The following is a 6,435-nucleotide window of genomic DNA, read 5'->3' as shown; positions in this document are numbered from 1 at the left end:
TCTCTCTCTCTCTCTCTCTCTCTCTCTCTCTCTCTCTCTTTTATTTTTTATTTGTTTTTCTCCTTTTATTTTTTTTTCCTCTCTTTTTTTTTTTTTTCCTCATAATACATCTTTCCTCCAACCCGTTGTATCTTGTACATTTTTTCTTGTCTTTTTCTTTTTTCTTCCTTTTTTTCTTGTTTTCTTTTTTTTTTTTCTTTTTTTCTCTTTCCATATTCCATATCCATTCTCCTTTTTAATATGATTAAAAAATTTTCTTTCTTTCTTTCTTTCTTTCTTTCTTTCTTTCTTTCTTTCTTTCTAATCGCTTTGCAGATTACCCTTATATTTTATTCGTAATAAAAAAAATATATATATATATATATATATATTTATTTATTTTAATTCGTTTGGAAATGCATAAGCTTCAAATTCGTTAGATCTTCTCTCTTCGGAGGATTTTTTTCCTTCTTCTTGATGATTCGTAGATCTCTGTATTAGCAGCAGCGTGTTTGCTGCATCTGTGTATATGTGTATGTGTGTGTGTGTGTGTGTATGTACGCGCGCATCGTATAAAATCTACAAAACGTATCTATTGCTGCTTTCAAGGTCAAACTCGATTACAGTTCTGACAGTTAAGTTTTATAGTCCGTCGAAATAAACCTTTGCTTTTTTAAAGCGAACTATTTATTTATTGGATCGGAATTCTTTTTTTTTTCTTTTTTTTTTTCTTTCTATCTTTTTCTTTTTTCTCGAAATTTTTAATTAGTATTAAAAAAAAAAAAAAAAAGAAAAAGGTATAAAAAAAGAAAATGGTCAGTGCTTTAAGAAAATATTTTGATATGCAATATAATAATATAAATAATCGATGCTCCAATTTTTGTTCTTTCTCTTTTATTTTTTTTCTTTCTTTTTTTTTTTCTTTTTTCTTCGAATTTTTGAATTTTTGATAAGTTCTTAAAAGAAAAAAAGAAAAAAAAAAAGAGAAGGAAAACAAACAGAACAAAAATAATGGCAAACGATTGGTACTTTTAAGAAAATGACGGTATGTGATATAATAATATAAATGATGAGATTGGCATTAACGTCGGGTAATTTAAATCGAAAAAAGAAATTGTCGGACAATTTAAATCGAATTATTTTTCAATTTTAAATTTAAACCCTTTAGTATTTATAAATATACGCTTATGGTATTTATAATAAAGACCCATATGCGGGACAATTAATTATTTATACATCGATCGTATATATTTATTACTGGTAATGTTTTATTATTATTATTATTATTATTATTATTATTAGTGTTATTATTAATGTTTTTATTTTATAAATATCATCCCTAAATATTCTCATATACGAATTGTCGTTTTTATTACTGAAGTATTATGTCAATGTAACAATTAAAATAATTAATAATTAATAATTAATAATAAAAAATATTGATACCATAGGAAATAAATAGGAAATAAATAGAAGCGTTTAACGGGGATGACCACCATCCCCCCACCCCTCGCTCTACCCCACTATACATAATGCTCGATATCGAGAGATTGGTTTTATAATTGATTAAGACGAAATCAGTTTAATCGAATGAATTTCGAATTAATGAAATTCGTTGAAAATGAAATTAAAAAAAAAAAAAAAAAAAAAAAAAGAAAACAAAAAAGGAAGAAAAATTTTCAAATTTTCCCGCCTTGATAATAAACATCTTCGCTTGGACAAATATTATTTCGTTATCCTTCGGAGAATCGATTAGTATTCCTTGATTCTTCTTCTTTTTTTTTTTTTCTATTTTTTTCGTTTTCTTTCCTTTTTTTCATTCTTTTCATTTTTCACAATAAAATCAAACGATTTTTTTTAATTATTATTAACATATTGCAAATCGAATGAGGTTCATCAAAAACAAAACAAAACAAAACAAAACAAAACAAAACAAAACAAAACAAAACAGAACAACACAAAACAAAACAAGACAAAAAAAAAGACCACAGGAGATATATTCAAATTTCTCGTTTGATAATTCGTTCGTTCGGCGATGAGGGTAGGAAAGAGGGATTGAGGGAGGGGAGAATGGTTGAGTGGGAACAGCGTGAAAAAAATTTTTAATTTCATTTTCGTTTATTGTTATCGCATTTTGTTTCTTTTTCTTTCTTTTCTTTTCTTTTTGTTTTTTTTTTTTCTTTGTTTTTATTTTGTTCTCCTTTCTTTCTATCTCCCTTTCATCGTAACGGTAAAATCGTCGATTAGCAATGGAGAATTTTAATTACGAAAGTGTCCCACCCATCTATCCCCCTTTCCCCTCCTCCCGCCCAATCGTCTTGATGGTGTCGCTCTACCGAAGAGATTCGAGTCGATCGAAATGCAATTTTCGCGCGGTTGGTGTTCGTTCTCTCTCTCTCTCTCTTTCTCTTTCTCTCTCTCTCTCTCTCTCTTTCTCTCTCTATCTATCTCTGTTTCTCTTTCGGTGAAAGCGTAACTTTCTTATTGTTCGCCTTTTAATTCGAGCGAGACGCCACTCCGATTAAATTCCACGAAAGTTTTTCTCTCTTTCTCTCTCTCTCTCTCTCTTTTTTTTCTCTCTCTCTCTCTCTCTCTCTCTTTCTCTTTCTCTTTCTCTCTTTATATTTCTTAGTGACAATTTAAATTCACCTTTTATAATACAGTTTGCCGAACGAACTGTACCGGACGATTAGATGCGAGCGATTTTAAAATGCGTTCCTCGTTCTTTTGTATAAAAAGATTTGGCCTACATTGAAAGAGAGATAGATAGATAGATAAATAGATAGATAGATAGATAGATAGACAGACAGGCAGACAGTAAATGTCTGTGAGTAGTGTGTGTAAGAGAGAGAGAGAAAGAGAGAGAGAGAGAGAGAGAGAGAGAGAGAAAGGATTTCGTGAAAGTACCGTTGTTGTAATAACGCCTATAGCATAATTTTGATAGATTATGCGTGTGTGATCTAATAAAGGCGTTACACATTTCTTTCTTTCTTTATTAATTCTTTTTCTGTTTTTTTTTTTCCTTCTTTCCTCTTTCATTTTTATTTTTTTGTTTTCTTTTTTCTTTGTTTTTTAATTCGACCAAAATTCAGAATGTCTATACGGTTCACACATGGATGTTCATATTTATTGTTTAATACTATTATTATAATACGATATATTTAAAATATTAATTTTTTATAATTAATAAATACTTAAATGAATTATATTAGAAGTAAACTTGATAGGTATCCTTGAAGTTTTTAATATAATATTTAATAGATATATTTTAATGAATTATTATTATCATTCATACGTTATATAATTGCCATTATACGATGAGACATAAATGCGTATTTTTATATTAATTTTATTGTAATATAAATTTATTTTTATTAATATAATTTGTAATATATTATAATTAATATAAATATAAATATATATATATATATATATATTTATATAGTAATATATAACGAAACATGGATATGTTTCTTATAATACATATGTATTATAATTATTATATATGTATATTAAATGAAAGATTTGTATATTGTTAATTAAATGAAGATATTGAATCGTGTAATTTAGATTCAATTAAAAGTTTTCATTATAGATTTCAAAGTTTGTTCATCAAATCTCTTTCTCTTTCTCTCTCTCTCTCTCTCTCTCTCTCTCTCTCTCTCTCTCTCTCTCTCTCTCTCTCTCTATCTACTCCTCTCTCTTCTGTATATAATACCAAATATACGAGAGAAAGAGAGAGAAAAAGAGAGAGATAGAGAGAGAGAAAGAGAGAAAGGGAGAAAGAGAAAGAGAAAGATAGGTTGATCTTTCTAGATAAATTTAAATCAAAATTATTCCTTTTAAATATTTTCATTAAAAAAAAAAGAAAAAAAAAAAAAAAAAAAGTATTTGCACATGATAATACACAATTTGTATTCGATTTACAATACATGCCATTATACACTCTTATTATCATCATTATATTTCCTGCAATCCAATATGATGAGAGTGAGAGAGTAGAAAGATAGTCTGATAGGCAGATAAGTAGATAAATAAGTAGTTAGGTAAGTAAGTGAGTAGTAGGTGTTTAAAACTCACGTTTTAGAAACTGTTAATTCATTTCTCTTGTTTTTCCTCTTTTATTCATATTTGTTTCTCTCTCTCTCTCTCTCTCCCCCTCTCTTTCTCTCTCTCTCTCACTCAATCTCAATCTTTTTTGCGTTTCAGCGATAAGATACAGTAGAACGTTTGCGATAAAAGAACGTTATCCAGATTCTGGAAGTTCGCGTTGCGTTAACACCATTGATATCGCGTCGTTCTCGTTTCAGGTTTCGTTTAAATGGAATTTTCCTATCGAAAATACGCTCGGAAAGTGTATTATCAAGTTTTTTTTTTAAATGTATGCCCCCTGTCACCTCCTCCTCCTCCTCCTCCTCCTTCTCACTCCTTTTTCTCCTCCACGTCGCGTTACTCCCACTCGTCCTTCCCTCTGTCCCTCTATAAACCCGTTCTATTCCTCTTACAACCCTTAACCCTCAACCCCACTCCGTCCTACCTTTCTTCTTGCGCGCACCCCCCCCCCCCCCCCCCTCTCCCCCCCTCGCCCCTGAAATCTCGAGATCCTTCGTTCTATTTCTTACTTTTCGTTCTTAAATCGTTCAACCCGTGCCCCTCCCCCCCCCTCCCTTCCACCCCACTCGAAAATTTTTCCCTCTTAATCTTCTTCTACCACTTCCCTCCCCTCCGCGAAAATTTTTCCTTCTTAATCTTCCACCACCCCCATCCTCCCCACGCCCTTTTCCCTCCACCCCGTTCTCTCTCTCTCTCTCTCTCTCTCTCTCTCTTTCTTTCTTTCTTTCTTTCTTTCTTTTTCGTTTCTTTTCGTTCCTTTTTTTTTTCCTTTTTGGTTCTTTTTCTCTTCCTTTTTTTTCTTCTTCTTCTTTTTCTATCTTTTCTTTCCTTTATCTTACGGTCGACGCAATTTCCGCCAGCTTCTTGGCCGGTACCACGATTTAATTTCTTCGCGTGAAAAATTAATCCCCTAGCTTGTCCTCTCCTTTCTACTCTTTCTTTACTTTACTTTACTCTTCTTTTCTTTTTCCTTTTTTTCTTCTCTTTTCTCTTTTTTCTCTCCTTTCTTTTTTTTCCCTCGTCCTTGTCTTTCTCTCTCTCTCTCTCTCTCTCTCTCTCTCCCTTCTTCTTTTCTTTTTTTTACGTTCTTTTTTTTTTTTTTTTATGTCTTTTTGTCTTTTATCCTTTTTCCTTCAGCATTCTCTTCTTTTCTCTTTTTTTTTTTTCTTTTCTTTTATGTTCTTTCTTCTTATCTTTCTCTTTTTTTTTTTTTTTGCCCATCCATTCTCTCTTCTTTTCTTCGAAATATTCGAATTTAAAAGTTCAATCAATTTTCATATTTCATCGTTAAAATCAGTCCAAGTCTTCGTCGGTCGGATGGACCGTCGTAGAACATTTTTGATAGTTTGTTTTGTAAGCAAATAAAAAAGTAAGAAGATAAAGGAGAGAAAAAAAAGAAGAAGAAAAAAGAGAAAGAAAATACAAAAAAAAAAAAAAAAAAAAAAAAAAAAAAGAAAAAAAAAAGAGATAGAGAAAAATGTGAAGTCAACGTCGTCTATCTTTTTCGCAATCGTCGTTGGAATTTTATCAATTCTTGCCTTTTTGACGATATTTCTCGATGTTTTTTCTTCCTATGTTTTTCCCCGTTTTTTTTCTTTTTCTCTTTTTTTTTTTTTTTCGTTTTTTTTCGTTTTTTGTTTTTAATGAAAAAGATAAAAATGGGCATGAATTGGTTGTACGTGCGCATGCGTGTCTATCTGTTTTGATGAGTCAATTTTATATCCATTTTCCGTTAGTCGGTATCGCAGAATCCTTGCTATTTGATGGGACGAAGCTTTTTTGATATTTTTCTTTCTCAAAAAAGAAAAAAAAAAAAAAAAAAAAAAAAAAGAAAAAGGAAAGAGAGAGTGAGGAATTTAAAAAGAAAAGAAAAAAGAAAACAGAAGAGAAAAGAAAAAGTAAAATTATTCAGTCAATTCTTTTTTTCACGAGACTTTCCGACGTCCCTTTTTTTTCTTTCTTTCTTTTCTTTTTTTTTTTTTCTTTCTTTTCTTTTTTTTTCTTTTTCTCATACAAAAATTCAAATTCTTTTGCTAAATCGTCCAGTCAAATTTTATCTTTCGAAAGTGACATTTCGACGTTTTTAATTTTTTTTCCCCTCTCTCTCTCTCTCTCTCTTTCTCTCTCTCTCTTTTTTTTTTCTTTTTCTTCTTTTTTCTATTTTTTCTGTTAACGAAAAAGGGATAAAAAGGAAGAAAAGTATAAAAAAAAAAGAAAAAAAAAAAGAAAGAAAAGAAAAAGAATGAAATTAACGGTATAGAGGTCGGATCATAGTCGAAATCGATTTTTGTTGTTCGATTACGACGCTTAGCGACACACACACGCACGCATACGTTCACATTC

The 6,435-nt window shown here is 30.3% G+C and overlaps 1 long non-coding RNA gene across 1 annotated transcript in view; it reads left to right on the top strand.

Moving 5' to 3' along the window:
- LOC124955088 overlaps positions 1–23 on the top strand; it is a 2,045-nt gene extending 2,022 nt beyond the window's left edge. The window contains exon 3 of the long non-coding RNA XR_007102752.1: positions 1–23. This exon is cut by the window's left edge and continues 453 nt beyond it. This is a non-coding gene — a long non-coding RNA (uncharacterized LOC124955088).
- Positions 24–6,435: the final 6,412 nt, after the last annotated feature.

Source organism: Vespa velutina, chromosome 17 (assembly GCF_912470025.1).
Source record: "Vespa velutina chromosome 17, iVesVel2.1, whole genome shotgun sequence".
Lineage (NCBI taxonomy): Eukaryota > Metazoa > Arthropoda > Insecta > Hymenoptera > Vespidae > Vespa > Vespa velutina.
This window is presented reverse-complemented; position numbering and strand designations above follow the sequence as displayed.